Source organism: Larus michahellis, chromosome 31 (genome assembly GCF_964199755.1).
Source record: "Larus michahellis chromosome 31, bLarMic1.1, whole genome shotgun sequence".
NCBI lineage: Eukaryota > Metazoa > Chordata > Aves > Charadriiformes > Laridae > Larus > Larus michahellis.
The window spans coordinates 56,654-82,217 of NC_133926.1; the positions used below are offsets into that span (position 1 = coordinate 56,654).

At 50.1% G+C, this 25,564-nt stretch overlaps 1 long non-coding RNA gene across 1 annotated transcript; it reads right to left on the reverse strand.

The window, feature by feature from the left end:
* Positions 1 to 10,769: 10,769 nt before the first annotated feature.
* Positions 10,770 to 14,620, reverse strand: LOC141735363 (uncharacterized). Its single transcript, XR_012584693.1, has 3 exons — positions 14,041 to 14,620; positions 11,716 to 13,447; positions 10,770 to 11,626 (listed from the first exon to the last, which is right to left on the reverse strand). It is a non-coding gene; the product is annotated as an uncharacterized LOC141735363 (long non-coding RNA).
* Between the last annotated feature and the right edge of the window lie 10,944 nt (positions 14,621 to 25,564).

A 25,564-nucleotide genomic window follows, 5' to 3' on the forward strand; every position in this document is an offset into this window, starting at 1 on the left:
TGGCTCAGAGCCAGAACACACACACACACACACAAACCAACAGTGCATGGAATGCTACAAACAACGCACCTCAAAGATGAGAGAAAACTCTCAGCAAGAAGGATGACACCCGAATGGAAGTCATCATCAGGCAAGACGACCTGCAGGACTGTAACGGTGACTTGAGGGGGCTCTGTGGAAGCCCCAGAAAATGCGTAGATCATAGCCCGTGACAAGAAACGACTATCAAAACTGAGAAGATGTAGGCCCGGGAACCCTGGCTTCAAGACCTAAGAAATTAGGATGTAGGGCTGAAAACCCAGCCCCTGAAAGTGGGCTGCTAGAAAGCAGAACTGCTCGTACAGCTGGGAACAAAACCGCAAGTGAGACCCATTCAGTGTCTTCCATTGCAGAAGACCAATACACACTTTAAGCTTGTAACTCAAGAAAATCAGCGCCTAAATACAGGCATTTGAGACTCCACCAATGGTGCCCAAGGTGCGTGCCATGCTCCTTGGGTGTTAAGAGGACACCGAGACTCAAAGGTTTAAGACACAGAAGACGCAACACAAACTACACAACAGACACAGGCTGCAACCTCCCTGCCTGGCACAACCTAGCATCGTGCCGAAGACTAACCGGCTCCCTTTATCTGCCCAAAGGGGACCGCTCCTGGACATCCCTCTGCCCTACGCTGACTTTAAAACCCCTCCCTGCAATTGTCAACCTCATCTGCTTCCTCCAGGGCCTTCCCTAGCCCTGGCCCCTCCACTTAGCCTTCAGAGGGCCGGGGGTCCAAAGCCGCTGTCAATGAGAGAACAATACGTCAGCTATGTGGGACGTTCTTGCAGTCACCGGGTTCCTCCTCATCATCTGAAACAATAAAAAAGGCACCCACACTAAACAGTGCCGGCAAGAAGTATCACAGAGGTCAACGCTGACCTCTTCCACAACTCCCCCTTCCTCAAAAGCGCAATGGCATTCTGCTCACCAGCACATTCCAGAGTCTGACGCTGTGGCCATCGCAGCTCCTAGCACACGAGATACCAAGAAATTAGCATTAGATACCAAAATTAGCGTTGCACTTGTGAGTAATGACTGGCCCCGTGATCCTCCTCGCTACTGCCCCGGCTCACCGCAAATGCTCATCCGATTCCAAAAGGTGGCTTGCAGGGCCCCTACAAAACCAAACGGTAAATTCTTAACCGAGTCGCCGTATACTACTTCACTATGAGACGCTGACATGGCCCACATCTGCCTCACCTTTTGGCCGGCTCATCCCCATGCGGCTGGGCCCCTCTGAGCCTGCATGCCGCCTCTGACAAAAAGACCACCCAAACAGAAGGCACGAGCTGAGATACTGACAAAAATCTCAGACTGCAATAATTCTTATAGACCACTCCTTTACCTTGCCCGCTGGTCCACCTGGCCTCCATGCTGTGGGGCTGCCGCCTTGAGGCTGGCGCACCCCCTGTAAGACAGAACCAGAGGACTTTTAGAACTTCGCCCACAATACAACACCTGAAAGAGAACTGTGACTTCAGCCCCACCCGCCGCTACTCACCTTGCCCCACTCAGCCCCTGTGCCCATATCGAACGATGCCCATTGCCTCAAATCAAAAAAAAATAGGATACCGTAGTGTAGCCATAGAGCCACCGGGCACATTGCCCCTCTCGCACCACGTGCCGACCCACCTTCTTACCGCACGCCGCTCGGCTCTCCTACGTTGCCTGATACAGCTTGTCCCTTGTGCATCTGATAAAACAATATCAAACTAATAGCCTGAATGCAGAGCGATACCTCCATACTATCTCAGCTCCAGCCTACCATTAAAAAAAGCCACTGAGTTTAAGGCCCACACAAAGCACCCTTAACGTCTTTGAAACGCGGTCTCCTTCAGGACTGCTGAACAGCCCCTCCCCATAGCTCTGCTCTTCCCCATAAAACATTACTGTAAGTCACATCCATACAACGTGCTGATGTCTACTCCAGCTGAGGCGACTGCACCACCCTGGCGTCAACAGCCTAGGCAGATCCACATACTAACCGTAGACTCTTACCGCTGTTCAGCCTACCCCTGACTCTACATCCCCGGGCAGGGCAGCTCCGAGCCACACACACAAGCACAGACCAACCCTACACAGAATACTACAAATGATGCGCTGCAGAGATGAGAGAAAGCTCTCCGCAAGAAGAATGACAACAGGACGGATGTCACCATCAGGCAAGAAGACCTGCGGGTCCATAATGGTGATGTGAAGAGGCTCTATGGAACTCCCTGAAACCAAGTGTACAAGGTCACGGTCCGTGATAAGAAGAGACTCTCCAAAATGAGAGGATGTGCGTGCAGGAAGCCTGGCTTCAAGACCTAAGAACGTCACGACACACGGCAGAAATCCCAGAAGTCCCTGAAAATGGACTGCTTAGAGGGCAGAACTGCTCACGCAACCGGGAACAACTCTGCAAAAGAGGACCGACTGGAAACGTCCCAGACTCGAGAGCGATCCATCATTTATGCTTGTAACACAACAAGAAAAGCATTGCCCGACTGATGCTCTGCCAATATGGACAGACATTTGAGACCCCAGGGGCTGCAACCGAGGTGCATTCTGTTGTCCTTCAGCACAAAGGGCAACAAGAACATGGAGAATCTGGGAAGGTCTAAGACACAGAGAACAGACCACACCAACTACGCAACGACAGACACAGGCTGGAACCGCCCTGCCCGGCACAACCTAGCATCATGACGAAGACTAACCTGCTCCCTTTACCTGCCCCGAGGGGACGGCTCCTGGAAACGCCTCTGCTCTACGCTGACTTTAAAACCCCTCCCTGCAATTGCCGACCTCGTCCCCTCCCTCCCCCGACCCTGCTCCAGCGCTGGTCCCTCAACTTATCTTTTGGAGAGCTGGGAGTCCGACTCCATCCTCAACAAGGAAAACCACAATCGGCCAACGGGATGAATCCTTCGGTTGCCAGGTTCTTCATCATCTACAAAAGAGTCCACACACAGCAGTGCAGTCAGTCAGCAACACATCAGGCAACACAGACCCTTCCTCTAACAACCCGCTCCTCTGAAGGCTCTGGCCTTCTGCTTGCTTGCACCATGCAAACTCCAAAGTCGGATACTGCAGCTGTGTCTGAGCTGGCAGAGGCGGGACACATTAACAACCGCAAAACAACAGAAGAACTGCTGTTGCCTGGGGTAGGCGTGGCGACCTGGTTCAGGAACGGCACGGCAACCAATCACAGGCCGCTCGGTCCATCGACTCGCAGACACCAATGTGGTGGACGGCAAATGGCGTTTATTAGCGCGTGGCACAGCCTTATAGAGCTCGAGTTTACAACGTCACTTCCGTCTGCTTACATCATCAACTAACCGCCATTGGGGGAGGGGCTCTATCTTTCCGTACAGCGCGATATCTTCCGGCCGCCAGACCCTAACTACCTACATTTCCCCCCCCCCTATGGATAACCAAACTAGCTAAAATAGAAAAATAGAAAACTCGAATAAAAAACATAAGGCACAGTGAACAGGTGGAACTTAGGGGGTAACTGGTAATAACAGGGAACTTGAGGTAACGGGGGATAATTGGCAGTAACACAATGTAAACACATTCTTAAAGCAGTTGTCGGCGTTCTACTAACAGAATGTTAACCTTCTCTAGCCGGCTTTTGACAAACGACACGAGCCTATTTAGTATACAGGGTCCAAAGATCAGTGCTATTATGATCATTGCGATCGGCCCTATCAAGGTAGATATCAGGGTGGTTAACCATGGTGAATGGTTAAACCATGATTCGAACCAGTTTTGTTGTGCCTCTCGTTCCTTTTTCCGTTTTTCTAATCCTTCTCGCAATTTGGCCATAGTGTCTCTCGCTATTCCGGTGTGGTCCGCATACACACAGCACTCTTCTTTCAGCGCAGCGCACCCCCCACCTTGTTGTAAAAACATCAGGTCTAATCCTCTTCGATTTTGTAACACAACTTCAGATAATGATCTAATTGATTGTTCTAATGCAGTTATTGATTGTTCAATTCTAGCCAAGTCCTCGTCTACTGCCACCCTCAAGGCATTAAATTCTTTACTCTGTTGCACCAAGGATGCTGCTCCTGTACCTAGTCCCGCACCTCCTATGAGCATTAGAGTAGCTACCGTTATTGCTGTAAAGGGCTCCCGTTTTGACAGATGATGTTCTGGGGTGATGTGCGAGTCGTAGACAAAGTCGTCGGAATGGTAAAAGATCTTAGGGACTATAGATACCTGGACACAATACTCTGAAGATTCATTAAACTTTTCCAGCGACAGACAAGGTGTAACTCCAATAGTAGAACAAACCCACTTGGCATTTTGGGACGGTATTAACCACTTTGCTGGGGTCTTAAGTTGTGTCTTATTAATACATAGGTGTTCTTTGTGCTTTGGGACTTTGCCTACACACACGCCACTTCCCACCACCTGTGTCAGTGTAATGCCTTGCTTTTCTGTGTCCCATATGCACTGGGCCGGATTTGTACCATTTACCTGTATAGGTATGTCCCTTACCCCTGCAGCCTCATAAAAAGGTGGCTTTAGTCCGTAACACAACCAGCAATGTTCCGTAAGGTTAGGGTTAGTTTTGTTCAATACTCGGTAGCTAGCTTGCATCATTTTCCAGAGGGGCGCTACCGGTGTGGTAGTATATTTTCCTGTTGATGTTTCCTGGTTGTTGGTCTTTTTAGTCATGTAATCTTGACTGGGGGTGGTCAGAACTACTTCATTAACAAATGCTTGGCTGGGGCCTACCGGCAGTGGATCGTTCGGGACAACCTCCTTTTTTATGAGGATTAAGCCACCCTCGTCTGTTCCTGGTTCTGCGTACCTTATTCCCCAAATTCTCCCAAGTAACCAACTATCCTCTTGGGGCTCAGTAACATTTAAGAAGAGGTATCGGCAATTTCCACATCCTTGCCATGCCTGTGGTGGAATGCACCCATATGGACCCCGCTGGACTTTTAGGTATCTGTCTCTACCGCTACCCGGTATCCAAGCAGGGGCTATGGTCTCACATCCCCAACGGCTACAATAGTATTGATTAGGGTAGTTACAATACCCCTTCCCAGGATTCGAGCTAGGACACATATAAAATCCTAGGTATTCCCAACATCGGTCTCTCGGGACAAGCTGGCACAGAGAGGCATTAAAACTGGGCGCACCTGATGTTATTTGGGTTGCGATAACTTGGTGGTCCTCTAGTCGAAGGAAGGACCATTTAAATGGCTGGTGGTGAAGGTGACCTGATTTTACCTGTCCTATGGTGACAAGGTCTAAAATCAAAATCACACAAAGGCATCGCAGTCGTCGCTTGGTTTCTGCCAATGCGGGGCTCCCAGGCTTGGATAGGGCGCCTGCTGGCTTGTCAACTTCTTTTGCCACTGGGGTATACGGGTTACGGGGGTGTCCGATGATCCGGTCCTGTAAACAGAAACTCACAGTTTTCATTAATTACGTTAGTCTTATTCTGAAGGTCCGGTTTAATAGACTTAAGCGGACACCATTTAATTCTGCCGTCTTTTCTGACCGCAGCATACCCTCGGCCTGTCAGGACTAATTTCCACCCTTGTTCCCAGTCTCCCAGCTCATTTCTAACTATGACCGATGGGCCTTCTTCTAGTGCTCGAGTGGCCCAATGTTTTTGGGCGGGACTGTTCATCTCCTCTCCTCTGGGAAACTGGTTTAGTGCCAATAACGCAGTCGCTAGCAAGCGCGCCTGGTCTCCTGAGGGAACAGTGTTGGTAAAACCTTCTGGTTTTGCTAGTACCTCCAATTTAGATTTCAGAGTTTGGTTCGCTCGTTCTACTATGGCTTGTCCTGTGCTATTATACGGGATGCCACGTAATAAAGTAATACCCCATTTCAGAGCGAATGCTTGGACTGACTTAGATACAAAGTTCGGACCATTGTCTGTTTTGATTTGATTAGGGACGCCGAGCCACGCCATGGCTGTCAGACAATGTTGGATAGTTGCTTTGGAGTCGGTCTTAAGGTGTTGTGTAGCTACGATCACCCCGCTATATGTGTCTACGGTTACCGCTAGCCACGCTCGAGGTTTCAGCAACTGACAGAGCGTAAAATCCGTCTGCCACACCTCGGAGGCTTTGAGACCTCTGGGGTTAACTCCACTGGACCACAGTGGTACTTTTTGGCAGTGGGGACACGTAGCTACTATGTGTTTCGCGTCAGTGGCTGAAATCCCACATCTCTTTGCTAGCGCTTTAGCTCCAATGTGGAGAGATTCGTGTAGTTGGCGGGCATCTCTTAGTGTCCGTAATCCTTTAGCAGCGGCATCGGCTTTGTCGTTACCGGTTTGGAAAAACCCTTTAACTGGGGTGTGGCTGTTAATGTGGATGACCGATATGGTACCTTTTCGGGAAAAAAGCGCCTCTTCTAGCATTAGAGCTACTGTAGATGTTGACACACCGGGCCCTGACATGGCTAAGCAAAGCTTGGCCACGAACATTGAATCAGTTACTATATTGAGATGTTCCGTTGGAAACAGTCCGCACGCTAGTACTACGGCCGCCGCTTCCAGCTGTTGGACTGAAAGCGCACAATCGGTCATTTTAATGCAGTGCCATTCTCCTCCCGATTGCCATACTGCTGCCGCGGTTGAGGTCGCTGAGGATGCGTCTGTGAAGACCGTTGGTCCCGACTGGGGCCGGTCCATGATCTTCTGTGGAAGGTCGATATCGACAATTGCCAGCAATTGAGTCCAAGGGGGCCTTGTGGCATACTGGACTTCCCCACCAAATCCGATGAGGGCTATAGCTAGATACTCTGACATTGCCACTGATTGCGTTGGGAGCCGTTTGCAGAAGGGTAGGTATATTCTGGCAGGTTCAATGCCTAGATGTCTTAGGGCGAGTTTTCTGCCTTTCATGATGAGGTTACCAAGGCACTCGACTCCTGGGGAGAATGCACGTGACGGTTTTCCCAGGACTACCCATTGTATCGGTTGAGCTTTTTCAGGGGGGCCCTGGGCCAGTGCCCCTACTCCCCCCCCTTCCGTGAAATGCACATACAGATCGAGTGGTACAGCCGGGTTCCATCTGGCGAGTGAGCTTGACGATACCTGACGCTCGATAAAGTCAAGAGAAGTCAGTGCTTCCGGCGTTAGAGTATTTGGTTCCCACGGGTGCTGTCCTTTTAAAAGATCGTATAGGGGGGCCATGGTTTCTGGAGGGATCAGGACGATATTGCGGAGCCATTGCAAGGACCCTACTAGCTGTTGTATGTCATGAAGCGTTTTGATGTTTCGACGGATTTTCATTTGGGGGGGGGTCACGTAGGAGCTTGTGATCCCCACTCCCAAAAAGCTAACACATGGTCCTTTTTTAATTTTTGCGCTCGCGATCTCAAACCCGCTTGTTTTGAGAGTCTCTGAAACCGTTAGCACCAGCTGGTCCACCTGGCTCCCTGATGGCGCGGCGATCAAAATATCATCCATATATTGAATGATAGTCGCAGTCGGGTCGCTGCGTCGGACAGGTGCCAACGCCTGATCCACTGTGATTTGACAGATAGTAGGTGAGTTAATCATTCCTTGTGGCAGCACTTTCCACTGGAAGCGTAGGTTGGGGCGTTGGCTATTTGGAAACACGACGGAAAAGGCAAACCGTTCCTTATCCTCCTCATGCAGAGGTATTGAAAAGAAACAGTCTTTAATATCGAGGACAGCGCAAGGTTGCCCTTCCGGTATCATAGAGTTCATGGGCAACAGCGTTTGGACAGGACCCATTGGTTGGATTCTTTTGTTTACTTCACGTAGGTCATGGAGGAGGCGAAACCCCTCACCGTTCCGCTTGGCTATTACAAAAACTGGGGTGTTCCATGGGCTAGTAGAAGGCTCTATGTGACCTCGTTGTAGCTCGCGATCGACTAGCTCGAGAAGAGCATCCATTCGAGGCTTCGACAGGGGCCACTGCTCGACCCACACTGGATCGGACGATTTCCACGTCAGTCTGATTGGTGGAAATGGGTGTACGGCAGCGGCCCTTAAGGTAAATTTGTCACCCTGGCATTTAATAGGGCTAGAGCGTCCCTTCCCAATAGTGGTGGGACTCCTGGCATGACATATGGGAAAAGGTTGATGGTTTTCTCCGGTCCCTTTTCAGTGTGAAGCGTAATTGCTATTAATTGGGCGCTCTTCCGAGCTTGGGTTAATCCCCCAACTCCGCCCACCATGGGGGCGTCTTCCAATTTCCAACCTGGGGGCCAGCTCGACTCGGGAACAACTGTAACATCTGCTCCGGTGTCAATCAAAAAGGGGACCTTAATGGTGGTGCCATTGGGGATACTATAGAGAGAACAGATCCCCCACACCACCGGTGGGTTGTCACACTTTATTGCCAGGGCCACCCCAAGGTCTCGCCCCCAAGGGGTGGTCCTTGCTGTCCCTGAGATAAGGGCTGACTCAGTTGGACTATTGGTTGGGCCATAAAGCTGGTCGCTTCTCGAGGGGGCAACGGGTTCGAAAGCGCCTCGCCCCACCCAAGGTTGGTACGACTGGGCCGCGGGAGCTGTGTGGGAGAAGGCTGTGTGCGGCCCAGATGCCCTCTCCCCATCCCGTTTCCCTGAATTTTAGTTCTGCATTCCTTAGCGAAATGTCCTTTCTTTCCACAAGACCAACACGGCCCTCTAGATCGATTCTGGTGTGGGGGGAGCGCTGTTGGCGGGTCCCCCAACCGAGGGCAGTTTGCCACAACGTGGCCCGCTTGGCCACATTTAAAACATGCCATCAGATCAGTTATTGCGGTGCGAACAGCCACTTGAATCGGGGCTAAATGCTCTTCATTCACGACATGCCTAATCATGTCTGCGATAGTTGACCCCGGTGGTAGAGATCGTAAAATGTCTTTGGTTTTCGAATTACACTGCTGACGTAAGCAGTCTGCAACGACCGGGCCTTTCGCTTCCGCGGGCAGGGTCGAGGAGTCGACCGCTGCCTGAAGGCGGTCTACGAATTGCGTAAAGCTCTCACTTTCATTTTGTTTTATTGTGGACCATGGCGATGGCTTGGCGACAATTCTAGAGGCTACACGAATAGCTTCTCTGGCCGCACGAGTGGTTGCCATAACTTCATGGGCCCGCATGCCTTGAGCTTGCGCCTGGGGGGTAACCATTGTAGGGTCTGTACCCATTAGCCGCTGCAGGCTGGAGCCGCGTAGTGGGTGGTCCGCTCCAGTTATTTGGGCTAGTTGCTTCGTACAGTTGTCCTCCCATTCTTGTTTAAAAACAATCATCCCTGCTCCGTCAAAGATCAATCTACAAGCTTGTTTTATATCGAACGGGAGCATGTCGTCCCCCCCGAAAACTCCATCTATGAGGGTGGAAACCATGGCAGAATTAAGCCCTTTGTCTGCAATTGCTTTAACAATCGCTTGTATATCCTTAGGATTTATTGGCGAGTGGACCCTTTGTCCCCCGTCCGCCACCCGGACGGGGAACGCTAGCGTGGCCGATGGGGCCCAATCGACGCATGCGATCTTTATTTTTCTCCAATCCGTGAGGGGAATTTTTCCCCTTCGCGTTTTCTCTTCATTGTGAATTGGGATATTGTGGCTTTTGACTCTGTCTACCCCTATTTCCTCCTCCTCTGAACTTGAATCGATTGCGCGCCACTCGTTCCAGGTAGTGTCTGACCCGGAGTCGGAACTCGACTGACTGCTCACTTCCGGGTTCCAGTGCTTTTTAGTTGGGCTCTGGCCCCGCCCATTTACCTTGCGGGCGGACCATTCCCTCCCCCTTAGCTCGCCCCGCCTTCTGCCCGGGGGGGGTGTTTGCTCTGTGAGGGCATTTGTGCAGATGACCGCTCTGATTGGCTTTCCGCCCCCCGCTCGCGCTCCCCTCGTCCCCCCGATCGCCCCCGCCGCTTGCCTCTTTCTCATTCTCCCCCTTCCTTTGTTCGTGAGCACCTGTAGGTTTTAGCGCTTCCTCCCTGTTCCCGCCGGGGGCATCTTCGCCCCGCCTTTCCCTTCTTCGGCCGGGGCCGTCTTGGGGCGCATAGGGGGGTGGTCTCGCCCAGGGGTCCTCAGACTCTGATTTCCCTGGGGCACCCCTGGCCTCCTCGGCTAATTTGCCCCAGAAGGGCTTTGTTTGATTTTGTCCCTCCGCGAGCGGGACGGGGTTCGGGGATTGGGGGGGCGTACCGCCCTCCCGCGAGTCCGTGGGCTCAGCAGGATTACCGTCGTCCTGGGGGCACGGAGTCTGTGTGGCTGCCCCGACTCCCAATTTCGGGGTAAGCATCAAACAGTCCCTTGCCGCCCTCCAGGTATCCTGCTCCTATATGGCCTTCTGCAAAGCCTGTACGACTTTTCCCCATGACTTAAGATTTTTCCCACAACCCGAAGACATCGTCTCCTCAGCTAACGCTTTAGTACATTTATCCCACACTTCTGGGTGGAGAATATCCACCGGCTGGTCAATGACCCCAATCTGTAAAAGCCTCGCAACTGCAAGGGTAAAATCTTTGGGCTTACAATCAATCCCCCACTGTTTATATACTTGGGATACGACCTTCACAAGGGCTTCCATCCTCCTTGTTGGTCCTGGTCTGGGAGCGTCCTCCCCTGACCTCCCCCGCCGGGCTGGTCCAGCCGCTGTTCACCCGAATCCAGGTGACGATTCCCGGGTTTCGGCACCACTTGTTGCCTGGGGTAGGCGTGGCGACCTGGTTCAGGAACGGCACGGCGACCAATCACAGGCCGCTCGGTCCATCGACTCGCAGACACCAATGTGGTGGACGGCAAATGGCGTTTATTAGCACGTGGCACAGCCTTATAGAGCTCGAGTTTACAACGTCACTTCCGTCTGCTTACATCATCAACTAACCGCCATTTGGGGAGGGGCTCTATCTTTCCGTACAGCGCGATATCTTCCGGCCGCCAGACCCTAACTACCTACAAACTGCAAAGAATAAATGTACTTTTGTTACATCGGCAACAGAGGAATTCCAGAAGTGGCACCCGGGCAAAGGCACACGAGCAACTCTGTAGGTGCCGCAGAGCTCAGTCGATGCCAGCGGATTGCCAAGCGCCCTGTTTTCACTGGTCTATCGGGGATTGACACAGGTAGAGTTTCCCGCTGTGCTTCGATCTTTCCCACGGCAGAGCAGGGGTCTCAAGCATGTTCCTTAGGGTGCTTCTGAGTCTACAACAGGCCTCTTATAAGTCAACAGGTGTTCTACTTGTGAAGCACAGAAGACTGAACACCACTTAAGATACAAATGTTTTCCTACACCCCACACTTAGAGTGACCTCTACATCACTTGAGCGTGTTTAGAACCCTCCTCACCAACATTCCCTTTTCACTGCCCCCCAAAGGCTATCTTTGGTTGTGGCCTCTAAGAGGCCGAAAACACAGGAAATTATCATTGCCCTTAAAGTCATCGCCAGCCCTGTGCACCCGCTCTCTACCACCCCGTTCACCTCAAACGCTCATCCGGTTCCATAGGCTGCCCGCACGTACCTGAAAACCAAAGACAAGCACTCCACTGAGCTGCCACGTAGTATTTTGCTGCTAGACACTGACCGTACCTACAACCACCTGACCAGTTCGAGTCCCTTATCGGCATGCGGCATCACCCCTCCGAGCCTGGGTGTGGCACCTGCAAAAACCCAAGCAAAACAGCACATGCTGAGATACTGCCCAAATCCATAGCTTGCGTGCACCGATTCCCTTCTCCCACCCCTTTACCTTGACACCTTGCGGCCCATCCTCCGTCAAGTTAGGTTGCCACCTGGAGGCTTGTGCGCCACCTGTAAAATCCACATCAAATGGGTTGCTTAAATCTTGACCCACAATACAACACAACTGCAACTTCAGCCCATCGCTCACCTTGCCCTAGTCAGCCCTGGCAGCCAAATGCAACATCGCTTCAAGCTCCAAACTGAAAGAATATGTTACCATAACGCAGTCATAGATCCACACATCCCATCTTCACTCTAATACCGCCCACCGACCCCCTTTGTTACGATGCTCCCCTCGGCTCTCCTATGTTGCTCTGCACAGCTTGTCCCTCATGCATCTGATATAACTATATCAAACCAGTCAACTAGATGCAGATCAATACCTTCATAATGCCAAAATTCTTCTTCCTATTCAGAAATACCACCTCGGCTGTAACTACAGCCTAACATTAAAAACCCCGTTAACTTTAAGCCCCACACAAAACAGCCCTGACATCTTTGAGACGCGATCTCCTTCACTATTGAACAGCCCCTCCCACATAGCTCTGCTCTTCCCACAAAAGATTAATGAAGAACCTGTCCACACAGCCTGATGATGGCTACTTTAAGATGACTGTAAAAACCTTTACCTCAGTCTAAGCAGATCCACAAATTAACCACAGACTCTTATTGCTGCACCTCCTACCCGTGACGCTACACCCCCAGGCAGGGCAGCCCCGAGCCACACACACATATGCACAAGCCACCACTACACAGAACGCTACAAACAACGTGCCTCCAAAATGAGGGAAAACTCTCAGCAAGAAAAGTGACGCTTACAAAATAAAACTCTCATCAAGAAGAACGCACCTAAGTGGAAGTCACCCTTGGGGAAGAAGGCCTGTGGGCCCCTGATGGTGATGTAAGGAGGCTCTAGGGATGCCCCAGGAAATGGGCAGAAGGACATGGGCCAAGACAAGAAGTCACTCTCAAAACTGAGAGGACATATGTGCAGTAAGCCTGGCTTCAAGACCTAAGAACGTAACGACACATCTCAGAAGTTTCTAGACGATCCGCTTGCACAACTGGGACTTCTTCCCTGCAAGACCAATCTACGCTTTAAGTGTGTAACACAAGAGCAGTAGCCGATCGGGACTATGCCCACAGCTGCAGGTGTTCGAGATGCTGGGGATGGTGCCCGAGGCGCCATGCCATGTTCCTTGAGCTTAAGGACAACATCAAGACCTGAGAAAGGTCTAAGACACAGAACACAGATCACATGAACGACACGACAACAGACACAGGCTGGAACTGCCCTGCCCGGGACACGCTAGCATCACGCTGAACAGTAAGCTGCATCCTTTACCTGCCCAAAGAGGACTGTGCCCCAGGACGGCCCTCGCCACTACGCTAACTTCAAAGACCCCTTTTTGCAACTGTCAGCCTCGTCCCCTTGGCCCCTCTCTGGCACCAGTCTCTCAGCTTATCTTTTGGAGGGTTGGGGGTCGGAATCCATCCTTGATGCAATCCACAGAAAACAGACATCTGATATCTTCCTGCGGTCACCAGGTGTCTCCTCTTCCACTGCAAAAGAAAACACAAAACCCCCAAAGCAGCCACAGCACCAGCCATAAGCATCTTGAGAGGAAATGCCAACCTCTTCCACAACACCCTCAGCCTCCCAAATGCTGTGGCGTTACACTGGCCTGCTCCGCGCTGATTCCAGAGTCCAAGGCTGCAGCGACAGTTATTTACGGCACCTAAGAGACCAAGAAACACGTTACCACTGTGCTTCCACCAAGTCACCAGTCCCATGCTCCTCTTCGATACTACCCGGCTCGCCTCAAATGCGAGAGGCTAGAACAGACCAGACCCCATCAACACCCAACTGCAAAACCTGTCCGAGACAGAATCATGAACCCGCCTCCCTTTCCTAGCCATCCCCCAGTGCTAAAAGCTTAGGATCCCTCTTTCTTCTCCTGAACTGTCAGGGAAGGAGCCCAACTTCTCCCCAACAGCTCCCGCCCTCTATTTGCCAGCCTGAACCCCCTGCATCAGCAGCTCCTCTGGAACTGCTCTTCTGAGCCCTGTCCTGCATTCAGCAGTCACCTCCTATCTTGTGTCTCCCCTCAGACTCTGGGCTCTGCTACAGACCCACCAAGTCAGTGAAGCCCTGGCCTGACCTACCAGGGGCCTGCCGCAAGCTGCAAAGGCTCCAGGGCCACCACGACACTCTGCACACTGTCGGGGAAGACAACAGGCTGTCCTGTGCCTTGAAAGGCAGCATGCCTTACGTCCCTGCCATTCCTTAAAATGCTAAAATCTCATATACAAACACATACAAGATACTCACCATAACTCCTACTCAAAAATCTCATAACTGGCCCAATTAAGGGTAATAAAAGCAACTGCTTACAGAGTGTAGCACAAAACTAGAGAAAAACAGAATTCTATCTTCAATGAAGTCAGGAATTACAGTAAAACACACAGCACCTGGAATATAAAAAAGGAGAGCCATACTATTAAACCACCTAGCCACGCTGAACACTCATTGCAAAACCACTGACCTGAGGAGAAAAAAAAAAAAGAAGTAACATATGAATCCATTTCCTACTATATATGGCATCAAGCCTTACATTGTCTGAAAAGTCTTACCCCTAATTTCTTACCTATCCTAGTCTTAACATTAAAACAGACCTGCCCAAACAGCTGAACAAGCTCCAAAGCCACACAGGCCACAGAGCTCCCACCCTGGCGAAAGCCAGCAGCAGAATGAGCTCCTGAGCCCAGGCTGGGGCTCATATACCCCGGGCCCCGCCCACCGCCCTTCCCACAAGCCCCTGGGGAAAGGGCGGGGCCAACCCCCCCCCGGAAGACATGAAGGCGGCCACAGGAGCAGCAGCTGCTTTTTCCTGCCTTCAGTTCCCAGCAGGCGAAGCACCACCCCTTTTTATTTACAGTTGGGACTCGCCTCTGGTGATTCTCTTACCCCTTTTGTTTGATTTCTGGCCAGTTGTTGTGGAGAAGAGTTCTGCAGGGGTTGCTTTATTTTTGTGATCTTCAGATATTTTTGTGGTTAACTGTTAATTGTGCTTTGTGGTTTTGGAAGAGTGCAGGAAGCATATGATTTCCAGAAAACTGATGAGTATTTATGGGCTCCTGGAGGACTAAAGTACCATAGAGATGCGTGTCGGAGGACTGAGGGGGCTCCTGGAGGACTAAAGCGCCATAGAGACGCGCGCTGGAGGACTGAGGGGGCACTTCCGGGGTCCTGGAGGACTAAAGTGCCATGGAGAGGCGCGTCGGAGGACTGAGAGGGCACTTCCGGGCTCCTGGAGGACTAAAGTGCCATAGAGACGCGCGTCGGAGGACTGAGGGGGCTCCTGGAGGACTAAAGTGCCATAGAGACGCGCGTCGGAGGACTGAGGGGGCTCCTGGAGGACTAAAGTGCCATAGAGACGCGCGCCGGAGGACTGAGGGGGCTCCTGGAGGACTAAAGTGCCATAGAGACGCGCGCCGGAGGACTGAGCGGCTCCTGGAGGACTAAAGTGCCATAGAGACGCGCGCCGGAGGACTGAGCGGCTCCTGGAGGACTAAAGTGCCATAGAGACGCGCGCCGGAGGACTGAGGGGGCACTTCCGGGGTCCTGGAGGCCGGCGGGGCCATGGAGACGGACACCCGGAAAACTGCCGGGCACCGGCGGGGGCGCGGTAACGCGTAAGTGCCGATACTGGAGCCCCGACGGCCGCTCTCGAGGCCGGGCGGGCGGCACCGATCGCGCTCCAGGTGGCGCGGAGCTCGCCGGTGCCCCGGCGGTCCCGGTTCGCCCCGCGGCCGCCGCTCTCTCGCCACGGTCGCCGGACTGGGTCCCCGCGAAGCCGCGCACGCGCACGAGCTGCGGAACCAACGCACGGCGCCGCCGGGGGCGGGGCCACAGCGCGCGCGCTCGGCTCCCCCCCCCCCCCCCGCCCCCCGCCGGTCCCGGCTGCGGCCGCCAGGCGGCAGCACCGGCCCGAGCGACAGAGGCGCCGCTGGGGACACTCGGGAATTGATGTCGCCTCTTGACGCTCATGTGGAAAATCTGCTCCGACTCCCGCGTTAGCGCTCCTGGCGCCCGGCGTCTCTTCAGACCCTCTGCTTACACAGCCATTGGGACACTAATATCTTCTTATAAATACTTTTTTTTTTTAAGTATTTTTACATTCTAGGCTCTTCCATATGACACAGCAGCACAGAATCAGCGAATCCTCAGAGGTAGATGTTTTTATTTGGAACTTATTTCACATACATAAATTAATATTATTTCTCAATATATATTTCTCACATATAAATGAGAGCTGCTTCGCTATTTCAGTGCCTCACGCCCACAGTTAAAGGTTTTCACATTTTTTTTTAATGCATCCCAAGAATTTTCAGACGTTTCAGGGCTGTGACCCACCTCTTCTGGGAGACCCTCACATAACCCCCCCCATCCCCCACTCACCTGCTCCTCCGCCGCATCATCGCTGCCCCGGTGACATCGCAGTGTCCCAAATGACATCATCGCCCCCCGAGACACACACACAGAGCGACACCCTCCTATTCCCCCCAAAAAAGGCCCAAAACGCCCAGGCCCGGGGCTGGCCCCGTCCCCTCAGGGGGCTCCGCCACCGGCTGTGAACCTGGAGCCGCGCGAGACGCCTGCGACGAGGCACCTGGAAGAGAAAAACGCCCGATTCCAGCCCAGCACCGCAAAGAACAGCCCGAGGGGGGCAGAGGGGTCCCTCGGAGCCAGGGACGGGGCAGGAGCGACGGGAGGGCTGTGGGGAAACGGCTTGGCCCCAAACCCAGCACCGCCGGCGCCAGCCCAGCCCCCACGGCCGGGACTAAGGCCAGTTGCTGCGATTTGGGAGACGTTCTCTGCGTAAGAGTAAACCCTCTCACGGGTGTCGGGAAACGCCTTGTCCTTTCGGTGACAAGGTGGGCATTAGGTTTGTGTGCACCTGTTGCGTGAAACGGGGCCAAGCGGTTTTGGCAGAAGATAAACCCCCTCGTGTTCTAACACTCCTCACCGAGGCGGGAGGCCAGGTGCGGCTGGGTTTAAATTCTGAGTGATGCCCAATCCAGCACTGTCAGTCCAATCGCGTTTAATATGTATTAAACTATTACGATTTGGATACACTAATAGTGGGCTGCACCTTCAGTCTAGTCGTGCTCCTGAACTAGCACGGCCACTCTCGAGTTTTGGTCACGTTCAGTGAGAAAGCGAAACGACCAGCTACTTAAACAGTGCAGTTTATTTAAACAACAGATATACAGGTTCTTTAGGATTGCCGGTGATAAATACACTGTCTGCAAAGCACGTGCAAATAAAGATATTGCTAAGTATACAAACGCGCGACAAAATTATAAACGATACAGCCTGGCTATAAATGTAGGGTAGAGATTCTCTAGAGAAATTTCTAAGTCCCCGAGAAAGCGCTCGGTGTAATCGAAGTCTTACCCAAAGGCGTCCCTATGGGGGGGAAGAGAGGCTCAGCCCGTCGACTGATCCCGGAAATCAGTGGTGGAATTCTTCGCGATGGTGTCTTCCCTGACATCCCCTCTCTCTTGGGCTATTTTATACTATTTTTTTATCTTCAAAGTGGAGTTTGAGTGACTTTAGTCATACGTACTTTTATTATGATTAATGTATTCAAGGAGGAGTGTTCACCCCTCGGGGGCGGATAGCCTCCAGGATGGAGGTGTGTTTTGGTACATTGTGGTGAGCAAAGTTCGCACAAAGGACAGCATTTCATCAACATTTGACGAAATGTTGGCTCGGGTAGCGTGTAGGCCGCTTATCAGTTCCGTAGTACCATCTTGTCCCCATATCTGCTATTCGTCACAAGGGAAGGCCACGGAACAAGCGTGTTCCGTTCCATCCCTCGTGTAGTTTCGCAAACAACCTTGTACAGGGAATCGCAGACGTTGCGTTCTCCGTGTGCCAGCTGCGGCTGTATTCTACCTCGGAAGCCTCTTGCCTCCATGACTTTCCTTAATGTGTGAACAATGCTGTATTTTTGTATTCTCGGCCAATTTAGTAATTATTCCACAACACCAAGTAAAAATACTCACACTATAAAAGTATTTGACTTTCCTCTGGCACTAATTTCTCTTGCGCAGCTGGGAACGGACACCGTAACACCCTCTCTCTCCCCAAAATGCACAGTAATAACTCGACCGCGGGTTTGTTTGGGTGTTGCACGATGAGGAGGGACATCTGGCCGGCGGCGCCGCCCGAGAGAGATGCCACCGGGCTGCCGGGGAAACGCACCGCTGAGAGCCGGGCAGAAATAACGCACCTCAGAGCGCGCTGTCTAAACACCGGGGGGAAAAAAAAGGTTACGCTCAGTCACCTCTTCTTAAACCTTTAGAACAAACACCCACCTGCCTAAACACACCTCCTACATGTGATGCGGCAGCTACTGGGCAGCTGCGCTTTAAACCAGGCGAGGCAGGGGGTAATTATACAATGTCAACTTTTTTTTTTTTTAAGTTAAATTTTGCATAGAAAAATCAGTGAGATAAGAGAGACACACCCACCCCCGCAAATGGTTTTACTTTTGAGGGTCGGGGGGGGGACGGGGGACGGGACGGGACACAGAAATCAAATCCCCAGCGCTGCAATCCATCCGGCTGCTGACAAGGACTGGCAGATCGGAGAATCAGGAATCACAGAAATAGTCACAGAAATAGTCACAGAAATAGTCACAGAAATAGTCACAGAAATAGTCACAGAAATAGTCACAGAAATAGTCACAGAAATAGTCACAGAAATAGTCACAGAAATCACAGGGTGGGAAGGGCCCTCTGGAGCTCACCCCGTCCCACCCCCGGCCAGAGCAGGGTCACCCAGAGCAGGCGGCACAGGAACGCGTCCAGGCGGGGTTGGAATGTCTCTGGAGACGGAGACTCCCCCACCTCTCTGGGCAGCCTGTGCCAGGGCTCTGCCACCCTCACAGCAAAGAAGTTCCTCCTCGTGTTGAGATGGAGCTTCCCATGGTCACGTTTGTGCCCGTTGCCCCTTGTCCTGTCCCCGGGCACCGCTGAGAAGAGCCTGGCCCCATCCTCCTGACACCCCCCCTGTCAGTATTTATCAGCGTTGATAAGATCCCCCCTCAGGCGTCTTCTTTCCAGCCTGCAGAGCCCCAAATCCCTCGGCCTTTCTCCATCAGAGAGGGGTTCCAGCCCCTCAGCATCTCGGCAGCCCTTTGCTGCACCCTCTCCAGCAGCTCCCTGTCCCTCTTGAACTTGAACGCTTGTGGCTGTGTAACACACTCCAGAACAGACCTGATATTATTTTTAATGTTTTGTTAAAATATTTCATACAAAAACTGCAGAAGGAGAGCTGACAAAGCCTTCGTGTTAACTTCGAAGTCCACACGACAAGGACCTTAGGAAAAGAGCAGACGCCCATCGCAGACGTACCTCGTACTCGCGGAGCGCTCCGGATCCTTCCCATGGGTCCTGCGCTGCCACCGCACAGCAAAAGGGCGACGGCGGGGAAACGCCGGCTCTTGACGTTCTGCCGAGAGAGGGGAAAAGCCTTTAGCACAAAGCCAGGTAGGAACCTACGGCTTCCTTCTTTCGTGGAGGTTATAGTTGAATTTAAAATAAATCGAGTCTAAAATAGATTCAATAAATATTTATTGAGGTAGGAAGGCAAAAGCAGCGCGGGGCAGCCGGGGAGTCGCTGCTCCACCAAAGGCTCGCCAATTCAAGCAAGCCGAGCAGCTCTTTTTATCTTCACGGAGGTCGGTTTCGACATCTTCGGTACGCCCCTCTGCAGCTTCTCGCTTGAGGTAGTTTAGATAAAATGTCGGTCACAGAATCAGCTCAAAATAATACATTCCGATAACATTGTGGTTAAGCTTTTTGTCAAACAGGAGTTCCCATGTTGGTGTGGCAAGATAACATTGTGGACATGTCTCTTCTGGTTAAACAGGGAGCTCTCAAGACTGCCACAATGGGTTCCTTCCTCTCGCTTAACTCGTTCGATCAGCAAATCACCTTTAGTTACTTATTACAATCCCCCCCTTCTTTTATTTATAAGTGATTTGCTGATCAAACCTAGACAATACCTCACAAGCTGCATCTAATTCAGGATTGTCGTTCGGTATAATTTTCATTTCCAGTTCTGATTGCTTCATCACCATTAGCTGCGCTTTTTCTAACCTGCTTTCAACAAAGGTTACAAATTTATTAATGACACAGGGTCCAAAAGTCAGAGCCAACAGCAACACCATGAGGGGTCCCGCCAAAGTAAAAATTAAGGTCGTCAGCCGTAGTGACTGATTAAACCAAGATTCATACCAGGAGGATTGGGCCCTACTGCTTGTGGCGTTTTAACTTCCCGTTTTTGAACGGATATTAGTCCTCCTCTATCAGTTCCAGATTCCCAATATCGCATCCCCCAGGTTCGTCCAAATGACCATCCGTGGTCATTAGGCTGCAGGATTTCTAGTAGAACATGCTTCCAGTTGCCAAGGTGGGGGCCCTCTCTGTGTCCATCCCAGCCAGGAGCTGGCGGGTTGCACCCTCTGGGTCCCGATGTTACAGTTAAAAATCTGTCTTTAATGGCTACGTCCCAGTTTGAAGCTATGGCTTCACATCCCCAATACGCACAGTAATAGTGATGAGGGAAATCGCAATAGCTTTTCCCTGGATTCGAACTGGGGCAGAGATAAAAAGGTTTTATTGCTCTTTCTCGTCGGCCGGGTGGGTCTAGTTCATAAAAGACTAAATCTTCCAATTTAACTTGGAATTCTGGGGGTCCGGCTGTCACATTATACCGAATTTCCACTGAATCTTCCCATCGACCCAAGGTCCAACTGAAGGGTTGATGTTCATTTTCTAAAGTCGTGGCAATCAATACCATTAATAGGATACCAGCTTTCATTTCCCCACTGTTTGGTACCTCTCTGCCGTCCTCGTCTGCTCCTTTGCAGAGAGCAACAGGATATCAAGATCTTCTCGGCAGCAGCAGGTAGTCTTCAGGGGAATTTTGCTGTTATCCTGTCAATAATTTCCAAGGTCTAAAGAGTTAGTTATCTCTCAAATATATTTCCACCTATGTGGTGGCTGTGCCCGTTTCCAGGCGAATCTTATAGCGCACTGTCTTAAAACTCCGTACCAGTCTGTTTCGTGTACTTCCCAAAGTTCAGGTACTGACAGTTCCCACCCACAAAATAATTTGTGAATTTCCACTGGATCCTCTGGTCCCCCGGCACGTATCAAATCATTGCGACATTTCATACAGTAGGGTTGTGTCTTAAATGAGACACAGGACCCATCTCTATTACAATTTAGACATCGGCAAACAACCCAACATAAATGTCTGGAAGTAGGGTGTTCTAAGCAGGGTATTCCCCAGAGATCTCCTATTCCGGGTGATTCGGGTATCTCCGTCTCTGTTTCGCAACAAAATGGAAAAACCTGGGGAGTTCCTGTTAGTTTGTATAATCCACCCCCCCCGTTTGGTCCGGTATCCTTTCTTCACTCCAAGGTGCGAAATATACCTTTCGTAGAGTATTTCCTGGTGGTATTTGGAACCATCGATATAAACTATCTCTTAGTTCCCTTCTGGAGTGGTTCATTTACCGGTCTCGCTTTTCCTTATCTTTACTCGAAGATCTCCTGGTTCCGACGTCACAGTCCACTTCTCTGGGAAGGTAGGTCCCTTAATCCTACTAGCGTGAGTCCATCCTTTTTCTGCCGTCCGTACAGCCGTATCTGTGGTGAGTAAAACAACAAAGGGTCCTTCCCAACGGGGTGTTAGGGAGGTTTCTTTCCAGGTTTTGATTAGTACCCGGTCTCCGGGCTGGATTCGGTGTATGGAAATGTCCAAGGGAGGTCTTTGTACTACCAAGACCTTCTTTCTTAGTTCCTGTCTTCTTTTTGTAAGTTCTAAAATATGTTCTGTTAAAAGTTTATCCTCGACTTTTGGGTGTTCCACTAATAACCCACAGTCGTAAGGCATTCCATACAACATTTCAAAGGGGGATATACCAGTATCTGTTCTTGGCTGAGTTCTAATGTAAAGCAAAGCCAATGGGAAACATTTAACCCAATTCATTTTTGTTTCCACCATAAGTTTGGTTAGGTGTTTCTTTATCTCCCCATTCATTCTTTCTGCTTTCCCAGAACTCTGTGGGTGCCAGGGAGTATGGTATTCCCATTTTGTACCGAACAATTCAGTTGTCTCTTTAATTACTTTGGATGTGAAATGTGGACCTCGGTCTGAGTCAATTACCACAACAGTCCCGTATCTTGGAATAATTTCCTCCAAGAGAATCTTAATAACTGTCTTTGCAGTAGCTCTTACCACTGGAAAGGCTTCTACAAAGTGCGTAAGGTGATCAACGAAGACCAATAAATACTGATATCTCCCCACCTTTGGCAATTCGGTAAAATCCACCTGTATTTTCTCAAAGGGTCTTTTAGCCAATTCACGACCTCCTTGAACCTTTTCCCTAAGTTGTCGTTTATTCACTTTGTGACAGGTTAAACATCCCTCTAAAATCCTTTTAGCTAGACCGTATATTCCGACACAGGCATAGTTTGTCTCAAACTGATCCACTAAAGCTTGAATTCCCCAATGAGTTTTATGGTGTCATTTATTCAGTATTCCCCGAGCTAATCCTTTTGGAAGAATTTCCCTGCCGTCTGGTAGCAGCCATTTATCGCCATCTCTTTTTGCTCCAATTTGTTTTAGCTTCTCCAATTCTTGGAGAGTGAAAGTTTTATCTAATTTTAGCCTTTCAGGTTCCTCTCTCAAGGTCTGAACCATTAATAATGCAGCCCGTTTTGCCTCCGCGTCGGCTAGATTGTTTCCTCTTACAGTATGGGTTAGTCCCTTCTGATGTCCTTTTACATGGACTATGGCTATCTTTAGTGGACCTCTTAATGCCTTAAAACTTCTAAGATTAGCTTTTCATGGACTAATCCTTTTCCCTGGGTGTTAATTAAGCCTCTCTCTTCCCAAATTTTTCCAAAAGTATGTACCACCCCAAAGGTATACTTTGAATCTGTATAAATAGTTCCAACTTCATTTTCTAAGAGCTTTAATGCCCTTAGCATGGCATATAACTCACACGCTTGTGCGGACCAGGCTTTACTTAATGGTCCTGATTCTTTTATCTTAAAAGTATACCCATCCACAATAGCATATCCTGATTTCCGTTGTCCTTCAGCCACTCATGAGGAGCCGTCCACAAATAATTTTTCTCCTTCGTCTAATTCATCGTCTTCTAAGTCCTCCCTTATTTTAGTCTGCAAATTTACGAGTTGGAGGCAGCCATGTGTCAAATCTTCTTTAGGTTCTCCGTATAAAAATTGGGCAGGATTCTGAATAGAAGTGGTTTCCATTTCTAGTCGAGGGGAGTTAATTAAAATTCCCTCATATTTTAGCAGTCGACTATCTGTAAGCCACTTACCAGCCCGTTGTTGCAATACTCCTCGAATGTTACGGGGGGTGTATACTTTTAGTTCACCTCCTAAGGTGACTTTTCCAACTTCTTCTACTACTAATGCAGTGGCCACTGTTGCTTGCAGCAGGTGGGCCACCCGCGGCTTACAGGACCCAGTATTTTAGAATAATATCCTACAGGCTTTCTCTGCCCTGCCCATCCTTGGGTCAGAACCCCGTAAGCTGTCCCGTTATCTACATTGATAAAGAGTTGAAAGGGTTTACGGATATCGGGTAAACTGAGGACAGGTGCTTCTACCAGATCTCTTTTTATATTTTCCCAACGATTCTCATCTTCAGGGGACCATTTTACCAACCCGTTTTTAGTTAATTTTTCGGACAAGAATTTTACTTTACTGCTGTAATTTTCTATCCACTGTCGACAATACCCTAATAATCCCAATAACTGTCTTACCTGTCTTTTATTAGTGGGCGCTGTTAGAGACAAAATTCCTTTTACTCTTTCGGGATCTAATTTCTTGTGTCCCTTTATGAGCCAATGCCCCAAATATTTTACCTCTTCTTCAGTAAACTGTAATTTGGACTTAGAAACCTTTAATCCCTTGAGGCCTAAAAAGTTCAATAATTCGATGCTCTCATTTCTGACTCCTTCTTGAGTTTTTCCAGCGATCGATAAATCATCCACGTATTGTATTAGAATTAGTCCCTGACTTAATTCATAAGATTCCAGTAACTGTTCCAGAGCTTGTCCAGACAAGTTCGGAGACTCTGTAAATCCCTGGGGCAAAACGGTCCACCGTAATTGTTGTTTTCTATGGGTCTTGGGGTTCTCCCACTCGAAAGCAAAATAGTCCCTACATTTTCCTTCTAAGGGACAAGCCCAAAAAGCATCTTTTAAATCTATAACACTATACCATTTATAATCTGGACTTAACTGATTAAGTAGAGTGTGCGGGTCAGCCACCACAGGGAACCGGGTAATGGTTCGTTCATTTACGGCTCTCAGATCTTGTACTAAACGATAGGACCCATCCGGCTTCTTTACGGGCAATATGGGAGTATTGTGGGGAGACATACAGGGTTCCACAAGCCCTTGGGCCAAAAGTCTCTCAATTACTGGCTGCGACCCTTCTCTCCCCTCCCTAGAGATGGGATACTGTTTTATCCTAATTGGCTGGTCTGGGTCTTTTATGGAGACCGTGATCGGTTTGATATTTAATTTTCCCACCGACCCTGGGCTATACCAAGTTTCTGGATTAATCTTGGCTTCATCTTCCACAGTTAATAAGCATAATCTTACTTTTAATTTCTTTTGCTTTACTTCCAAACTGATTCCTAATTCCACCATCAGGTCTCGTCCCAAGAAGTTATACTCAGCTTCTGGGACCAATAAAAATGTTCCCACTCCATATTTATTTGGGGCTTCTATTGTTACATTCCTTATCAGGGGCATCTTAAAAGGTTCCCCCTTTGCACCAACTACTTGGAGTTTATCCTTTGATTCAACACATCCAGATGGTAACTTTTGGACTGTTGATCTTTCGGCACCCGAGTCCACAAGGAACTCGAACACTTCGTGCTGAGGACCCAATTTCAATTTTATCAAGGGCTCGGGAACCTTACGGGTCCCCAGCAAATAGAGCCCCTGACCCCCCTAATCTTCCTTAAAAATCTCCTCATCCTGCATTCTTTTCCGACAATTCCTCTGTAGATGTCCGTTCTTGCGACAATAAAAACATTCTATGTCCTGCGAACTAAATCTTCTTCTTCTCGGTTCTGCTGGGCCCTTCCGGGGACTTTCTCCTCTCCTGCCCTGATTTTGTCCTTCCCTTACAGCTGCCATCAGGATTCTGGCTTGTTTCTTCTGATTTTCTTCTTCCCTTCTCACATTCACCTTCTGAGCTTCTCGTAATAATTCATCTAACCCCCTTCCCTGCCAGTCTTCTACTTTCTCTAACTTTTTCCTTATATCTGTCCAAGATTTAGCTACAAATTGAGTTTTCAGCAGGGCTTGACCCACTTGGCTATCGGGGTCTAACCCAGAATATAGCTGTAAACTTTTTCTCAATCTTTCCAGCCATTCAGTGGGGGTTTCATCTTTCTTTTGTTGTTCATTAAAGGCCTTATTAATATTTTGCCCTCTGGGTACAGAATCTCTAATCCCCTGAATTATCATATCCCGGAGATCAATCATGTTATTTCTATGTGCGGGGTCTTGATTGTCCCAATTGGGCCGCTGTAAGGGCCATTTTACGTCTCCGGCGGGACCATGCTGATGCCTCTGGTCCCAATGCCTCATGCCTGCCGTTCTGAGCATTCCTCGTTCTTCGTTTGTGAACAAGATCTTTAAAATAGACTCCATCTCGTCCCAAGTATAAATGTTAGGCCCGAGGAACTGATCAAAACGTTCTGCTACCCCTAATGGGTC